Source organism: Narcine bancroftii, chromosome 5 (genome assembly GCF_036971445.1).
Source record: "Narcine bancroftii isolate sNarBan1 chromosome 5, sNarBan1.hap1, whole genome shotgun sequence".
Taxonomy (NCBI): Eukaryota; Metazoa; Chordata; class Chondrichthyes; order Torpediniformes; family Narcinidae; genus Narcine; species Narcine bancroftii.
In genome coordinates this window covers 133,066,953-133,086,020 of record NC_091473.1, presented here as the reverse complement: position 1 = coordinate 133,086,020, position 19,068 = coordinate 133,066,953, and positions in this window count along the sequence as shown.

The window sequence follows — 19,068 nt, the reverse complement described above, 5'->3', positions numbered from 1 at the left end:
GTGTCTGCTCTAATCATGTTGTCAGGTCATCTCCCTTTTTCCCAACTCTACAGAGATCTAGATTCAAACTTTCCTTTGATCACACCCTGAAAACACTCCGGAAACAAGTCTGATGATCTTTGCTGCAGTTCTCATGTTTCAGCTAAGGAAACGAGATACATGACTCCAGATGTAATATTCGCAAGACCATGAGATGTGAAATTGCAGTGTGCGCGCTACCCTGAAGCGTGGAAAAAATGACGCACTCCCAAGAAGTCCAAGTCGAAGACTGGTTGATTGCACTAGAAGCTCTGCTTATATTCTCTCCCCACTGCTGACGACAGGGGTGATGACACGACAGCACCATTCTCGGATTGATGGGTGTTCCCGCCAATGCTCATTGCTTCCCATCGTGTGGGTTGTCACTTGGGATGGCTTGTTGGTCTCCGTGGGATCTGTGTAGTCACCGCATTCGTCGGCCATCTTGTGTACCGGGTTGTGTCCCAGTCATTGGGACTATGCAACCATATATTTTGGAAGAATATAGAGCTCATATTTACAAAGGGTGGGTGTGAATATTTAAATGAAGCTCAGGCATTCCCTTTCTCCTTAAAGCCTCAGTTTATTTAAAGAAACTTTAAAGTAATCAGCACTCTTGTTGAGGGTCTCTTCCTCTTTTCACATCTTTTTCTTTTAGCAAAGGGATAGAGGGGGGAGGGGGAGGGACTCAGATAAGGTGGTGGAAATTATTTATTCTTTCTTTTATCTATGCCACATGTAATTGTATTTGATTTGTATTATTAATTGTATAATTTCTTTGTGGTTTTAAATTTATCAATAATATATTTTTTAAAATGATCAGAGGTTAATCCACAGGACCACGAGTGGCCGAGAGCAACACTGGGGACACCTTCCTACTCCCCGCCACCTCAAATATCGAGATGATCTATCGGGATCATTGTTAAAATCGTCGAGGACCCCTTCCACCCGGCCAACAGCATTCTCCAGTTTTTTCCCTCGGGAAAGAGATCGAAGAATATCAGAGCCGGTACCAGCAGCCCCAGGAACCCGGCAGGGAGAATGTTAAACGATTGATGAATTGCTCAGACAAATACATCACGACTTTACTAGTTATTCAACAATATTGAGTTATTTTTCTGGATGGACGGCGCATGTATCATTTGTCTGTATGTGTGTCGATCTGGTTCTGTGTTTGCAGGGCTTACTCCAAGAACCCGGTTTCATCAGGTTGTACTTATGCAATCAAATGGTAATAAATTTAAACTTGTACTTTGGAGCGGGTGCAGAGGAGATTTCCTGGATTGTCTCTCATGAAGCAAAGTTGAGTGAGTTAGGGCTTTTCTTTGCCCCCACCCCCCAAAATGGATTTTATTCACAAATTATTTCCAAAGAGGAAGACCGTTCCAAGTCTTTTCACCTCCTCGTGTTGCATCCATATATTCCCTTCAGTGAACATTGCTGCATACGGACTCTGTTTAGTGCTTCATTGCCACCGCCTTGTGGTTACACCACCCACCTTCCCTCTGCTGTTGGAGGGGTTCCCCTTGGTCTCAGCCCATCGTGCCAGCAAAGGGAGGATTATGATCCATCCCCATAGTGCCCTCATGTTGGCTGCGCTCTAGACTCCGTGCATCCCTCAGCATGTACTCCTGCAGCCTGGAATGTGCCAGTTGGCAGCAATCCCTCACTGACATCTCTGCGTGGTGAAAGACCAATAGGTTTAACATAGAACCGGGAGCACAGCACCCCCTTCCCACGTCCGACCCTTGATGTTGTACTGACCGATGTATTCCTAACAAAATTAAAAATAACTAAACACTTCCTCCCTCATAACCCTCCATTCTTCTTTCCTCCACGTGACTAATAGTCTCTTAAATGCCCCTAATGACCACCCACTCCAGACATGAACAACACAGCCAGTCGCCCTGAGCTGGGGGTGTCTGTACTGCTCCCCGTCTCCTGCAATTGGGCTTTGTTCTCCACCAGCCGCACAAGACGACCCAGATTCCATGACAGAAGGCAGAGATACAGAGAGATCAGTGAGAACACGGGTAGTTTCAGCAGGGAACCCAAGTGTAAGGGGGATGGAGTGCATTCGATGGTGCACCAGCAGGACATTGCTGAGCGTGTGGATTCCCTCGGGCTCTTGAGGGGAGAAAGCACTGGTCATTCCAATGGTTTAGGTGAGGCCAGGGGCCCAAATGAGAAGGGGCGCAGATCATCGAGGGCAGATGTAACAGGTGACTGAAAGTGTCGTGGGGATACTGAGGGCTGGTAGAGGAGCGTAAGGAGGGGGAAGTGGCATTTTGACAAGTGAGTTCTGAGGGAGAGGCCACATGTTTGAGACTTCGAGGCAAGGGGCCTTCGATTGTCTGCAGGGATGGGACCTGTCAATAAAACTGCAGACATTAAGCACACAATGTCTTTGTCCCACGATCATCAGGAAGGATATGGAGGAACAAAATTAGGACTGTCAGGCAGGGAAATATCTTCTTCCCACAGGCCATGAGATTGACAATGCAACGCGAGTTGAATGGGTCCAGAGAATGAAAAGGTTGAGAGGGATATTGACTGATTGCGAGCAGTTTGGGCCAGTAGTAGAGAAGGCCCAAAGGGTCTTTTCAGTGGTGTCTCTCTGGACCAGTCTTTTGAGTTGATCTTTACAAAAAAATCAAACCAATTTTTTTATTTAATGACAATGGTAGAGAATAAAAGAAGAGACAAGATTTCTGCCCAGCAGCGAGCATTGAAGACACTTCCTGAAATGGAGACACTGAAACCATAGGGATGGTTCTGGCCGGAATGAGGACGCCTTCATCTTGAAGGAGGTTAGGTGAAGCAGGGACGGGGATGGGGAAGGCCAGTCAGGGAAAGGGTGCAGGGAAGGGATAGGTGGAGAAGGGAGCGGAGGGAGGGGGAGGGGGGACTACTGGTGGCAGGGTTTGGGAGGGAATGGGGAAGGGGTTGGGGAAGGGAGGGGAGATGGAGGGAGGGGGAAGGGAGTAGTTGGAGAGGGGAGTGTTGGGAAGGGGTTTTGGGAAGGGGTTCAGGAGGGGAGGGGGAGGGGAGGGGGAGAGGGTGGGGAGGGGAGGGGGAGGGGAGGGGAGAGGGAGGGGAGGGGAGGGGGAGGGGAGGGGAGGGGGAGGGGAGGGGATGGGACAGGAGGGGGCGCAGGGAGCGTGCGCAGGGAGGGGGCGCAGGTACGGGCCGTGGGGTGGGTGGCGCTGGGGGGGCCACGGGGAAGGTGCGCACGTAGTGGGTGCGGGAATGGGTCGCGGGGAGGGGCCACGGGAGGGAGCGCGGAGAGAGCCGTGGGGAGGGGGCTCCTCCGGGAGAGGGGGATGGCACAGGGTGCGGGGAGCGGATGTGGGAAGGGGGTGCTGTGAGCGTGTGTGGGAAGGGAATGCGGGGAGAGGGGTGCGGTAAGGGGGCGTGGGGAGAGAGCGCGGAGAGGGGAGGGGAGGTGAGGGGAGGGGGATATGGTGGACATAAGTGGGAGTGAATTGGTGAATAGGATAGGGTAAGAGGAGAGGGGAGGGGTCGCGGGGAGTGGATGCAGAGAGTGGGCGTGGGGAGGGTGCGTGGGGATGGGGCGCTGGGCGGGGATGCTGGGAGGTGGCTCTGGGTGGGGGCATGGATAGCTGGCCTGGGTAGCGGGCGAGTGGAGCGAGCGCGATGAGGGGGTGGCAGTGAGCGTGTGCGGGGAGGGGTGATGGGGAGCAGGAGTGAGGCATTGGGCGCAGGGAGCGGGGAGGGGAGGGGTGGGTAGGGGAGGAGGGAGGGGAGGGGGAGAGGAGGGAGAGGGGAAGGGGAAGGAGAGGTGGAGGGGAGGGGGGGATGGCTAGGGGAGGTGAGGGGAGGGGGAAGGGGAGGGGAGGGAGAGGGGAAGGGGAGGAGAGGGGAGGGGAGGGGAGGGGAGGGGGTGGGGACGGGGCAAGGGGAGGACGGGAGGGGACATGAGGGGGAACAGGAGAAGGGAGCGGGCACGGGGAGGGGGGGTGCGGGGAGGGGTCGCGGCGGGGGACGCAGGTGGGGGGGGCACGGGGAGCGAGCGCAGGGAGCGGGTATGGGGAGTGGGCACGGGGTAGGGGGCTTGGGGAGGGAGCGCTTTGAGAGTGCACGGGTAGGGTCTTTTAGAGGGGGCCCGGGGATGGGTCGCTGGGATGGGGGCGCCATGAGCAGCCGCAGGGAGGGGCATGGGGAGTGGGCGCGGAGAGGGGGCTTGCGGAGAGGGATCCTTCGGGAGAGGGACGATGGCACAGGCAATGGGGAGCGGGCGTGGGGAGGTGTGCTGTGAGTGTGTGTGGGAAGGGGCGCGGGGAGAGCGTGCGGGAAGGGGGCACAGGGTGAGGGCGCGGGGAGGGGAGCGGGTTGCAGGGGAGGTGTGATGGTGAGGAACAAGGGGGAGTGGATGGGGGATGGGATAGGTTCAGAGGAGAGGGGAGGGGCGTGGGGAGTGTGCGCAGAGAGGCGGTGCTGAGAGGGGGCGCTGGGAGGGGGCTCGTGGAGCGACCGCGGTGAGGGGGCGCAGTGAGCGTGCGCTGGGATGGGGGACAGGAGCAGGTGCGGGCTGGGGGCGCAGGGAGAGGGGTGGGGAGGGGAGGGGAGGGGAAGGGAGGGGAGGGAAAGGGAGGGAGGGGAGGGAGGGAGGGGAGGGGAGGGGGAAGGGAGGGGGAGAGGGGAGGGGAGGGGGAGGGGGTGGGGAGGGGAGGGGAGGGGGTGGGGAGGGAAGGGGAGGGGGGAGGGGAGAGGGGAGGGGAGAGGGGAGGGTAGGGAGGGGGAGGGAGGGGAGGGAGAGGAAGGGGAGTGGGAGGGGAGGGGAGTGGGGAGGGGGAAGGGAGGGGAGGGGGAGGGGAGGGGGAGGGTGGGGGATGGGGGAGGCGAGGGGGAGGGGAGGGAAGGGGAGGGGAGGGGAAGGGAGTGAGTGGGGAGGGGGAGGGGAGGGGAGAGGGGAGGGGAGGGGAGGTGGGAGGGAGGGGGAGGGGAGGGGAGGGGAGGGGGAGGGGGAGGGGGAGCGGAGGGGAGATGGAGGGGAGGGGGAAGGCGAGGGGAGGGGGGAGGGGAGGGGGAGGAGAGGGTAGATGGGAGTGGTTGGGCAGGCTTTGGGGAGGGAATAACGGGGAGTGGATTGGGGATGTAAGAGGAAGTTTAAAAGGGAAGGGGAAAGGGTTGAGAATGAATGGCTTGGCTTGTGTGAGGAGTGGGGGAGGGGTTCAGGCATCATGGGGTTGTCCGTCCCTGTACAACTGGAAGGCCAGATGGTTGTGGAGGCCTGGCTCGTCTCCATACTTTGCTCCTTCTCCTGGGAATAGAAGCAAGAGTTAAGGAGGAGCCGTTTCCTGGACCTGACTGCGTTGACTGAGGAGAATCCAAATCTCTACCCACCAATCCCCACACTCCGGCCTTGCGCCTTCCACTCCTTTTGATCTGGGATGTGTGAGGAACCCACGATCTTGTCTCTTCTGCTCAGGCGTCCCCATCATCCAACAACCCGGTTCACCACTTCATGGCAGCAAGATGCTGGACAAATCACGGACCGGTTGCGCCCCTTCAGCTGACCCAACCCCACAACAATATAACCCTTCCTTCCCTCACGTGAATTTATATTCATGTACCTATCTTCGAGTCTTTGAGTATTGTACCAGCCTTGACCATCATTCCGTCAAGGTACTCCAGGCACACTCTACTCTGTGTTAAAAAAACTTAGCCATCTCGTCTCCGCTAAATGATTCTCCTCTCACCTTATTTAGGAGTCCTCTGGTATTCTTGCCCCAGAATAAATATGCTGGTTGTCCACCCGATCTGTACGTCTCATCATCTCCTGAACCTCTATTTCAGTCAACTCTCATCCATCTTTGGTGTCCAGAGAAAAGCCCTAACTCTGCTAACCTTGCCTCATCAGACCTTTTCCAATCCTGGCACCATCCTTGAAAATCTCCTCTGCAGTCTCTCCAAAGCTTCCACATCCATCCTGTCTTGAGGCAACCAGGAATGCACACAATAGCCAAGTGTGGTCTGACTAGAGATTTACAGATCTGCAACTTTACCTCTCGGTTCTTCAACTCAATTCCTTTGACGAATGAAGGCCAACACATTATACTCCTCGTTAACCACCCTACCAATTTGCGCATCAAACTTGAGAGATCTATGGAGATGAACCTTAACATTTCTCTGTTCTGCCATACTGTTAATAATCCTGCCATTAACCACAAACTCTGCCCTCAAGTACAACCTTCAAAGGTGTGTCACTTCACACTTCTCCGGATTGAACACCATCTGGCAATTGTCTACAAAACTCAATCATCTATGACAACTTTCTACATTGTCCACAACACCTCTACCTTTGTCTCATCTGCTGACGTACCCACCCTTTCACGCCCACTGTCATTCATATAAACCACACAGCAGGGTTCCCAGAGCACCAGAGCATGACTAGTCATTGACCTCAGGGCAGCGTATGTTCCATCTACTACTACCCTCTCCTTTCTGCAGCCAAAGAGCCAAGGCTCCAAGGATCCCATGCCTCATGATGTTCTGAATGAGGCCACTATGGTGACCTTGCCCAACTCCTCACTAGAATCCATGTGCAGCACATATACCCTTTTACCTTCTTCAATTTCCTTCATCATCTCCTTGGAAAACTCAATCATGAACACGAGGCGAGCACTAGATCTGCGGAGTGGAGGCTTCACTAAACAAGGAGGGCACTGTTCAATGGAGGAGTAACCAGCCTTCAAAAGTCTCCAGCCCTAGCCCACACAAAGGCCATTCCTGGCAGTTCACAGTCCAGTGACCCATCATACATCTCAGCCATCTAAGTATCAATGTTAACGTCTCCATTCGCCAGGAAGCCCCAGACCCTCCAGACTCACCTTCTTTCCCTTTCCACTGTCCATCACCCCCCAACACCCCTTCCTCCAGCCAAAGATCAACTTTTGCTGTCCTCTGACCTTCTTCTGATTGCTTCCACCAATATTTTCATAGCCACCCCCTTCCCCTCAACCAGCATCCTCCAATCACCTGCAAATGCCCTCTCACTCTCCTCCTGTATCAACCAATCACCTGCCAGTCCCCTCTCCCTGTATCCACCAATATCCTGCCAGTTCCCACCCCCTTCCACCTGTATCCACCAATCACCTCGCTCATCCCTTTCCACCTGTATCCACCAATCAGTTCTCTTACCCCCTCCCACCTTCTGCTGTGGGTCTCATCTAGACGGGCAGGTTTGGGTGTAGGGCAGTGTGAGGTTGGGTCTGACCCACCCCCACCTCTCCCGACTCAACTTTGCTTACCTTGATAATCTCCACCAGCTGGTTCACCCCACTGTCCCTGGGGAAGATGAGCTGTCCCAATAACAGCTCAGCCAACATACAGCCAGTTGACCAGACGTCTGCAAGAGAGGGAAGGCCTGGTGTCAATGTCACAGGGTGCCGAGGGATGTGAAAGACGGTGGAGTCGAAGTGTGGGGTCTGTCCCATCGAACAACCTGGGCTCAGTCACAGGGTGAAGCTCCCTCTGCACCGTCACATCACACACTCTCAGGGTCCAAGAGTAAAGCTTTCTCCGCACCGTCCCATCACACAATCCCAGGGTCAGACACAGATTGAAGCTCCCTGTCCACTGTCCTATCACAAACTCCCAGGATCAGACACAAATGTGACTCCACTGTACAAGAAGTGGAGGAGGCAGCAGAAAGGAAATTAGCCTAACGTCGGTGGTTGGGAAGATGTTGGGAGTCTCTTGTCAAGCATGAGGTTATGGAGCTTCTGGTGACACAGGACAGGAGAGGCCAAACCTAGCAAGGTTTCCTTAAGGAAAAATCTTACCATTGGAGATCTTTGTAGAGGTGACAAGCAGGCTGGATAAGGGAGATGCAGCGGATGTTGTGTATTTGGATTTTCAGAGGGGATCTGCCAAGGTTGCGCACATGAGGTGACTTAACAAGGGCCTGAGATTGAACAGGAAACCTATTGGCTGATGGGCAGGAAGCAGAGAGTTGGAATACAGGGATCATGTTCAGGTTGGCTGCCCGTCACTAGTGGTGTTTCACTGAGGTCAGTGTTGGGGCTGCTTCTTTTTATGTTGTACATTAGTGACATGGATTGTGGAATGAGTGATTTGTGGCCAAGTTTGCAGACGATACAAAGGCAGATGTAGGAGCAGGAAGTGGAGAGGAAACAGAAAGGCCTCACGTGGAGTAATGTGAGCAGTTATGTGCTCCTCATACAAGATAAGATGTGTTGGTTAATATTGGAGAACATTCAAATGAGATTGACTAGGATGATTCCAGAAATAAAAAGGTTGCCATACGTGGAGCGTTTCTCAGCTCTTGGCCAGTATTTGCTGGAAATTAGGAGAATTGTGGTGGTAGGATCTTATTGAAACACTTCTAATGTGAAAAGGGGTGGAGAGAGTAGTTATTGAAATGGTGTTTCCCACAGTGGGAGAGTCCAGAACAAAAGGGCACAACTTCAGAATTGAAAGGTGTCAGATTAGAACAGAGATCCATGGGAATTTCTTCAGCCAGATGGTGTGAAATCTGTAGAATTTGTTGCCACAAGGAGTGGTGGAGGCCAGGTAATTGGATGTATTTAAGGCAGAGACTGACAGTTTCTTGATTAGCTAGAGCATCAGATTATGGGAAAAGGCCAGGCAGTGGGGTTGTGTGGTAAAATGCATCAAATCATGAAGCTCCCACCGCATTGGTCAATCACACACTCCCAGTGTCAGACACAGAGTGAAGCTCCCACCGCATCGGTCAATCACACGCTCCCAGTGTCAGACACAGAGTGAAGCTCCCACCACATCAATCCATCACACACTCCCAGCATCAGACACAGTGAAGCTCACTCCATGGCAACACATGACATACTCTCCAGATCAGACTGAAGGGAACATGGGGAAAGTTGCAAAAATAGTCTGGAACTTGAGGAGAGGTGTGCAATCTGTCAGGGACACCAGGGAAGGTGCATAAATAATGGGGAACATAGGTGAAGGTGTATAAATAGTCAGGAACATGCGGGATGGTATGTAAATAGATGGGAACATGCGGCATCCGGCACCTCTCACCCTGGCACCACATCATCCCTGGAAACTCTCACCTTCCTTAATCCTGGCAACTCACCCTCCTTTGCCCTGGTACATTTCCTTCCCTCTCCCTGGTACTTCTTACCCTCCCTCTCTCTGGTACCTCTCCCCTCGGCTGGCACATCTCTCACGCTCCCTCTCTCTGGCACCTCTCCTCTCTTTCTCTGGCACATCTCTCACCCCTCTCTATGTCACATCTCTCCCTTGGATAACTCTACCTCAATCTATCTCTTCCCACCTTGGATGAAGCTTTCTCCCTTTTACATGAGAACACTCAACCCCCACCTCCCTATTTGGGACCACCATCTCAGTCATCGTGGGACACTCTCTCCATCTCAATCTCTACGCCCATCCACCCCAACCCATGACATCAACCCTCTCTCTCTGTGCTGGACAGTTCTGCCTTTTTGCCTCAAGTGACAGGGCTGCCTTCCTACAGTCTGGTTTATTACTCACCGATATTCGAGATGTAGTCTGTAGCTCTAAAGATGAGCTCTGGTGCTTGATAATGCTGGGGCCAATCAAATCTTTGTGGTGGAAAGCAGGCGTGGATCAACCGAAAATAGCACCTATGGCAGTGGTGGCCAACCTCTTGCAAGAGGAGGACATGTTGGCGGCAATGTTTTCTGTAGAGAACGAGAGGATAGACTGAGCGTATGTGTTCTTTGTACCTTTGATAGTGCCCCCCCCACCCATCCAGTGCCAGCCAAGTCAAACCCCACCACCCACCCCCCATCGTCAAACCGTAGGGATTCCATGCCTGAGGGTCGATGAGGGATCAAGCGTTCCATGAAGGGGTTGATGGTCTAAAAAATTTAGGAACGTCCTTGAGACACACCAAGAGTCATAGCCTCCAGTCAGAGAGCCAGTCATCCACAACCACACTCTGCCAATGGTGAAACCAGTTTACGCTTCACCATAAATACCAAGCAACTGAACCTTCCTCCCATGTGGGAACCTCTTAAATGCTTTACTAAAGTCCATGTGGACAACCGTCTTTTCTTCATCAATGTTCCTAGTAAGCTCCTCGATAAGATTTGTTAAACATGACCTACTGCGTACAGAGCCGTGTTGGCTTGCCCTAATTTGTCTCTAACTGTCAAAATTGTTCTATATCCAATCTCTTAGAGCACCTTCTAATAACTTGTCTACTCCTGATATCAGGCTCACCGGCCTATCATTTCCTAGGTTATTTTTGGAACCTTTTTTTTAAATATGAGCTCCCTCCAATCCTCCTGCACCTTCCTATCGGAATAGGTCCCAACCTCCCTGGAAGACTGGGGCGAATTTGGAACGTGGGTTACTGGCGCCATTAATAGCCCCAGCTAGGCTAACTAGGTCAGTCCGGTCACACCGTGTCTTGGTGCAGGACCGCCCACCAAGAGGTGGCATGGTTAGTATTGCGGTTAGTGCAATGGTGTTACAGTGTTTGAATCCAGCACTGTCAGTTTGTACATTCTCCCTGGGTCTACGTGGGTTTCCATCAGCTACTCCAGTTTCATCCCACCCTTCAAAAACGCATCAGGGGTGTAGGTCAATTGGGTGTAATTGGGTCACAGGGGTTCATGTGATGAAAGGACCTGTCTCCATGCTGCATGTCTAAATTTAAATTTCAGGCTGTCCCATTTCTCAAAAACTGCTCTTCTCCTTCACCTTAAATCCTTTGCCCTTCAAGACCTTCTTGATGGCAATCAGCTCTCCACCGTCCACCATCCTGGCCTGGTACACCACACCGAAAGACCCATTGCCGATAATTTTATCATTTGCGCAGGACACCTCCTTGGGGCCGTCGGGTCCACAATCCAGAGTGGCCACTACTGTTGTGGCCTTATTGCTATCTCCTGTGGGGCAGAAGCAGCAGCATTTACACACCCAGAGAGAACAGAACAGGCCATTTGTCCAAGATGGTCTCTATCCTTCCCTCTAACTCCCTTCCAAACATCACCTCAATGTCAGAATTGATCCTCTGGTGTTTCGTTCCAGACTCTTTTTTTTCAAAAACTCTTATTGAATAGCTTTAGAAAACCAAACAAATATATATATATATATATATATATATATATAATCTAAAACTAACCCCTACAATGCCCCATCCTTCCCATGCCCCCTACACCACCCCCTACAACCCTCCCCCCTTTGGAGCTTATTTTTTAAAAAACACAGTAATAGGTTGCTGTATGGTGTTCTATATTTTTAAATCTTTCATTACAAATATAACTTTTATTTAACATCTAAACCCATACATTCCAAATATACTGCTAGATAAGTCTCCAAAAATTGGGAAGAAAACCAAAATGGCAAAAGGAATAATTGAGTTGATGCAGGATTTAAATTTGGTTGAAATATGGCGACGAATTAATCCAACCGAGAAGGATTATTCTTTTTTATTCAGCACGTCATGAGTCATTCTCAAGAATAGATTTTTTTGGGTATCAGCTCATTTGCAGGGTAGGATTGAATAAGATGAGTATAAGAGTAGGTTTTCATCAGACCATGCATTGTTAATTTCCTGTAATGTTGCCAAGATGGCAGGAATTAACTATCGTTGGTGATGTAATGAGATGTTGTTACAAAGGCCTGAATTTATTTTGTATGTTAAAGATCTGATTAGGATCAGTTCAAAGTAAATTTACGTTATGGGATTCTTAAAAAGCATACTTATGGGGTAAAATTATTAGTTACACAGCAAAAGTGAAGAAGCAATATAAAGCGGAACTTCAAGATTTAGAAAAAGAAATTGCAGTATTGGAGAAGATATTTCAGAAAGATGCAACAGAAGAGAACAAGATACAGTTATCGACATTGAAGCTTCAATTATCATACAAAGCAAACTTATAATTATGAAGAATGACCTTATCATTTCCAAATGAATACATGATTGAATTTTGTTATGCCATACTCAGTTCAACATCATTTTTCCAAGTGACAGCTAGACATTTTCTAGCTACTGTCAACCATGGACGTATAAATGCAAACCTGTCATTATCGTATTCCTATATCCCAATAAACAAACATACCCATGGATCGACATATAGATCTGTTTTGAATAAATCTCACAGAAATTCAATTACCTTTTCCAAAAAGGGCCTAACTTTTTCACCATACTGAAAACACAAATCTGACACACTACATCCATATTTTTTCAATTTTTCAGGAGTTTAATATAACTGTTGGAAATAGTTATAGTTAACCAAACTATATCATACATTAATTAACTTCATAACACTATCAAGACACATATCAGACCACTCCTCCACAGATATAGGCATATATAAGCATATATGTTTTAAATATATACACCTTCATCATCTTTTCCTGTAATAACATACATTTCTGAAACAAATCCCTTTTTGCCCTTATCAACAATAAATTTCTCAAATTTAATTTGACCAGGTAACACTAACTCTCTACCAAAACATTCTAACAACTAAATCTCGTACTTGATAATAAGCAAATAAAATGCTTGTGATATACCAAACTTCTCTCTAAGTAGAACCATCTACCTGAGGAGACAGGGTCCACAGCCATTCCCCTTGTCCACAACCCTCCTTCCCCAAAAGGGACAGGTCACCCTTTACCCTCCAGCATGCCCCAAAGGAGATGGAGCACTCTGAACCCCTCCCCACTCCCAAAAGTTCAGTGCTACTGTGACCTTCCATGATGCAAAGGAGACCTTGTCACCCAAGGCAGCTCGAGGAGCAGAGGGAGCCTCTTGCTTCATTGCTCAACTATGTTGAGCCGCCACACAAGCAATGCTTTCCAGCAACTTGACCTAGGTTTGTTGTGGGGGGTGGGAGGAAGATGGAACAGGTCCTATAATCCGGGGTGGGGGGATGGATGGGCGGTCCTATCTCTCAGTGGGAGAGATCCCATCCTGGGGGGAGGGGAGTGCTCAGCTCTTTACCATTGCTGTTGGAAGGGCTAACTTCCCTCCCACTCCCGACATCTGCTCTCCCCAAGATACCTCATTTCCACCCCACGCTGATTCCTCTACCCCTTTCTCATCTCCTACCCAATTCCACACTCCCAGTTCCCCCAGTGCCTTCCATACCCTCCCACCCCAGCCCTCCAGCTCAAACCTACCTCTGATCCAATCTCCCTCTGCCTGTGGTGCACCCCCAATCCCTTCGTTCTCCCCTCCACAACCTCCACTCCCATAGGCCCCATCCATCCCCCCCCCCGCCCCATGCCACTGCTCTCCCATCCCCAAACCACTCCAGCTGCCTACAACGTTTCCTGCATTCAGGATGGGGAGAGGGGATTAAATGTAACCTCCATTCTCTCCACCCACATTAGGTGAAGGATGGTGCTGAAGGAGGCTCTGTCCCTGAAGGGGAGCCTGTGACAGGCTCTTTTTCTCACCCATGTGTGCTGAACGCTTCCAAACACAATGTCGTTGATCAGAGGGTCCCAGGGTTGAGACCCCCCCCCGTACTCCCACACAAGGGCCACACTCCTCTTCCAGGAGAGGCATCCTACTCGTGCTGCTGTGCCATGGTGCAACACAGCTATGGCAATACAGCATCAGTTGCCCCACTCTGTGACATCATCTCCCCCATCTGTGTCAACTCCCCTCTTTGTGACACAACTAGTTTAATGGCCAGGGACATCCTCCTCAATTTTCCCAAGCAAGGGGTGGGCGATGGTAATTCAGCTGCTATAAATTACTCAAGTTATCTATTCTAACTCCTTCATATTTGATTCCATTTTGCGGCCACTTTAGTTGACTGTTTTCTTGACATTGACATTGACTGTAATCTCCCTTCATAAGTGACCTGATTTTGCATTTATCCCAGTTGATCTATACCTAGAGATCTCTCCATTGTCCTCCAGAGTGGAGTGCAGCTTGGGTAACAAATGTGTCAGGTCTGTCAGAACTATCAGAACATCATCAACAAATAAATTGATTTTGTGCTCTTCCTGGCCTGCACTTCCCCCTCACCTTGAATCTCTTGCCTGCAAGACCTTCTTGATGGCAATCAGCTCTCCTCCATCCACCAGCCTGGCCTGGTACACCACACCGAAAGACCCATTTCCTATGATTTTAACATCTGAGTAGGATACCTCCTTGGGGCTGTCGGGCCCACGACCCAGAGTGGCCACCACTGTTGTGGCATCATTGTTATCTCCTGTGGGGCAGAAGCAGCAACATTTACACACCAGAAAGAACAGAACAGGTCATTTGTCCAAGATGATCTCTATCCTTCCCTCTAACTCCCATCCAAACATCATCTAAATGTCAGAATTGATCCTCTGGTGGCTTGTTTCAGCCTCTGAGTATGAACGTTGCCTCCCCAGACCCCTCTTCGATCTCTCCCCTCAGACTGAGGCCACTTTTAGAACCATCTACCTGAGGGGACAGGGTCCGCAGCCGTTCCCTTTGTCCACAACCCTCCCACCCCAAAAGGGTCAGGTCACCTCTCAACCTCAAGCATGCCCCAAGGGAGATGGAGCACTCTGAACTCCTCCCCACTCCCGAAAGCTCAGTGATACCGTGAGTTTCCACGACACAAATGAGACCTCGTCGCCCAAGGTAGCTTGTGGAGCATAGGGAGCCCCTCGCTTCACCACTCAACCCTGTTGAGCCGCCACACCAGCAACGTTTTCTGGCACCATAAACTGGGTTTGTTGGGGGGGGGGAGTGGGGGGGTGGGGAAATGATCCAATCTTGCTGTGGGTGGAGGGGGTAGCAAGGATGAAACGGTCCTATAACTCGGGGGCTGGAAGAGTGGACCTCTCTCTCAGTGGGAGTGATCCAATTCTGTGGGGGAGGAGAGAACACGGTCCCATTCCTGTTGGAAGGGCTACCTTCCATTCCCCTCTCCCTCCTGACATCTCCTCTACCCCAGATACATTACATCATGCCCCCTGCGCTGATTCCTCTAACCCTGTTTCATTTCCCACCCAACACCACACTCTTGGTTCTCCCAGTTCCTTCCATCCCCTCCCACCCATCACTCCAGATCAACTCTACCTCTGATCCAGGCCCCCTCTGCATGTGGTGTACCCCCATACTTTCATTCTCTCCTCCACTTAACCTCCACTCCCACAGATCCATCCCTTTATCCCCTCCCACGCCACTGCTGTCCCGCAGCTGCCTAGAAAGCACCCTGCATTCAGGATAGTGAGAGTGGGTTAAATGTGGTGCTGGAGGAGGCTCTGTCCCAGCAGGAGAGCCTGTGATAGGCTCTGTATCTCACCCATGGGTGCTGGGCGCTTCCAAACACAACGCCATTGATCAGAGAGGGTCTCTGGGATGAGACAACCCCAATACTCACATGCGAGCCTCATTGCCCTTTCCAGGAGAGACATCCTACTCGTGCTGCCATGATGCACCTCAGCTATGGCAACACAGCAGCAGTTGCCCCACTCTGTGACATCATCTCCCCCATCTGTGCCACCTCCCCTCTTTGTGACACCACTAGTGTAATGGCCAGGGACATCCAGCTATTTAAATCCTCCTCAATTTTCCCAAGGAAGGAGTGGGAGAGTATTTCAACTTGTATAAGTTACCTGAGTTGTTATCTATTCTAACTCCTTGATATTTGATTCCATTTTACGGTCACTTTAGTTGACTGCTTTCTTGACATTGACATTGACTGTAATCTCCCTTCATAAGTGACATGATTTTGCATTTATCCCAATTGAACGTATGCCTAGAGATCTCCCCATTGTCCACCAGAGTGCAGCGCAGCTTGGGCAATGAGTGTGTCAGGTCTGTCAGATCTATCAGAACATCTCAGCAAATAAATTGATTTTATGCTCTTCCTGGCCTGTTCTGAAACTGTTAATGACTGGATCCTGGCAAGTGGCTTCGGCTAATCGCCCCATGGCTTACACAAACTGAGCTGGAGATAACGGGCACCCCTGTCAACTTGATCTTATCAGTGGGAAGGCTGGAGTAATTTGTCCATTGGTCACAATTTTAGCCTTGGGCGCACTGTAAAACACCCTTATCCAATGTATAAAAGTTGGCCCCAGCCCCAATTTTCCCAGCACTTAAATTAATGTCCCACTCTAACCTGTGTGAGAAACACCGTTCCCTAATTAAATAATTTTGCAGTCAATAGGTGAAGCGATATAACCATTTTATTCAACGTTTTTGCAAGAGTGGGTGTCCTTCAGAAAGGCACACACACTGCTATTCAACAAACTTTTTTTCTATATTTCTTTGTGTTAATAACCACTCGTCCGTTAGTTTGATTGGTTAGTTCACTGAGTAATTGATATGCTAGTTTAACCTATCAAAAGCTGTTCCTCTCCTCGTCTTAAAGCCCACCCTTGTTTACATCTCCCACTCACTTTATTTCACTAGCCCCTACCCTTATTCATTCTCATCCTTATCTGGTGTGATGCTTTGTCCTGTTCTTTCACAATTATTTAATATCATGTTGGCCTTGACTACAATTTCTTGCAGGAACTGACCTTCCTTTGTATTCTAGCAGACACCACCTCCCTCCCCCACCCCCCCCCCCCCAACAAGTCACACATCTTCTTTCTCTTGGCAGCCATTATTAACACTGCTCATCACATTCTGCAGAAACTGCTCTTTGGCAACTTTTCACAATTACCCCCTTTTCTATTTATCTTCATTGGAGATAGACCCATAAAATGCTTCCAATTTGGATAACATCATCCCACGAGTCTCTTCCACTTTCTAAAGTCTTTCATTGCCAAGTCGATACAGATTATCCCATGTTGATCCATCTTCTGCATCCCTTAAGGGCATTTGTTTCATAATTGCATTTTCAATAAGCCGCTGTGTAAGGTCGCACACACAGGGTATATATAATACAACATCCCACACCAGTTAGTACTCCTACCACCAGTATTAAGGAGGTCAGTATGGAGACTATTACTCCCTTCCAGTTTCCAAAGTACAACTCCGGCCACCCAGTTAGTGAGTTGTCCACTCCCAAATTTTTTGGCCAACTCCTCATTTTGGTGTGGTATAATGTGGTCTAAAATAATCTATGATACTCCCCCTGAAGTGGCTGAGGCCATTGGGAATATCTCTACCTGTTTCATTTTGGAGGAGAGGCCCTGCAACACTTTTGTAATAGTTCCATCTGGGCTGGATTATTTGGGATAAAAGTACAGCAATTTTCTCCTAGCATTACATAGTCTCCTCCCTTCTATGCTAACACCATATCTAGTGCTATTCTGTTTTCCCAAGCCACGTGACTGGTGGCATCCAATTGTTCAGTGATCCCCTTTACAGCATCCTGGGTATAATTTATAAACCGCTGTTGATGCTAGTAAATATAGTTTATCCAATCCACATTTTTATTAATAGTTTCCCACCAAAAGATAGTTGACTCAAACCCTGCTGCTATCTGATTGCATGTCTTAAATTCGTTAGGTACCCTTGGCAGCCCAATAAATTCAGTTATTTTAAGATGTTCCCAGGAACTCCCTCTTACTTCTCTTTACCTCTATGACCTTCTCCTGTTCAAATGCCAAGGTGAAGGGTATGGCCAATTGAATGATTGCACAGGTGCCCTTCCAGTTGGGAGGAAAAATCGGTGTAAGGATCCTGTCTTCGCAGAACCACCATAGATCCATTCGAGGTACATTCAAGGCTGAGTAGTTCCCTCCCCTCTCCTCCGTCATGACTCGTACTTTTGTACATAGTTGTAGCTTTCCTACATTCCTCGTGAACTGTCTTCCTTGTCTTGAAATGCAGGCTGTGTGATATCCTGACACAGCTGAGAATGCCGACGTAATCCAGACATCCTTCTTCTGAGGAGGAGGTAACATCAGGGACAGAGATTTACAGAACTGGTTACCCCAGACTGTTTTTTTCTGATACAAGGCCATCGTGCACCTCATTCCTTGTCTGTCTTTATCCCAACCAAACGGAAATGGAACCAGCTGTGCTATCAGACATTCAGAAGCACATGCATAGCAATTGCTCTTTTTAAATTCTTCACTGTATATTTTACCCATTCTACCCAGGCATTTTTTATCCCCACATCCCACATCAATCGTCTGTCTAAGGTCCTCTACCTCGACTATCTTTACTATTTTCGGATCATTGGATGATGTATAGGCTTTCATAGAAACATAGAAGATAGGAGCAGGAGTAGGTCATTCGACCCTTCGAGCCTGCTCTGCCATTCAACGAGATCATGGCTGATCTTAAAGTTCAGTACCCCGTCCCCGCCTTCTCTCCGTAACCTTTAATAGAAACATAGAAGATAGGAGCAGGAGTAGGTCATTTGACCTTTTGAGCCTGCTCTGCCATTCAACGAGATCATGGCTGATCTTAAAGTTCAGTACCCCGTCCCCGCCTTCTCTCCGTAACCTTTAATACCCTTATACTGAAGAAATAGATCTAATTCCCCCTTAAATATATTCAATGAACCTGCCTCTACTGCTCTCTGTGGCAATAAATTCCACAGATTCACCACCCTCTGGGTAAAGAAATTCCTACTCATCTCGGTCCTAAATGGTTTGCCTATTATCCTCAAACCATGGCCCCGGGTTCTGGACTCCCTCACCATTGGAAACATCCCATCCGCATCCATTCTGTCCAGTCCTGCCAGAATTTTATAGGTCTCTATGAGATCCCCTCTCAATCTTCTAAACTCCAGCGAGTACAATCCCAAATTGCGCAATCTTTCCTCATAAGTCATTCCTGCCATTCCAGCCTGGTGAATCGCCTCTGCATTCCCTCCATTGCAAGAACATCCTTCCTTAGATAAGGTGACCAAAACTGCACACAATACTCCAGGTGGGGTCTCACCAAGGCCCTGTACAGCTGCAGTAAGGTATCCTTGTTCCTATACTCAACCCTCTTGATATGAGGGCCAAAATACCATTTGCCTTTTTAACCGCCTGCTGTACCTACATGCTCGCCTTCAGTGACTGGTGCACAAGAACCCCTAGGTCTCTCTGCACTTCCCTATCTCCCAATCTATTGCCATTCAAATAGTAGTCTGCCCTCTGGTTGGCATTACAAAGTGGATAACCTCACAT